Genomic DNA, 205 nt, shown 5'->3' on the forward strand with positions numbered 1-205 from the left:
GGGGGGGTGCGCCGAGGGGACCCGGCCGCAAAAGGGGCACCGAGGGCTGGAGGCCACCGCTGCGGGACCGCTCCCTCTTCGGTTCAGACGGGTGGTTGCTCCAGGAGAATTTTTGGGGAATTCCCCACCGAGTGACTCGCCAGGAGCCCGGCTGATGTTCTGCTGTGCCGAACCGCCGGCGTTGCCCGTTACGGCACCTCTGCTC

The sequence above is a fragment of the Apaloderma vittatum genome, unplaced genomic scaffold, assembly GCF_000703405.1.
Source record: "Apaloderma vittatum isolate BGI_N311 unplaced genomic scaffold, ASM70340v1 scaffold33128, whole genome shotgun sequence".
Lineage (NCBI taxonomy): Eukaryota > Metazoa > Chordata > Aves > Trogoniformes > Trogonidae > Apaloderma > Apaloderma vittatum.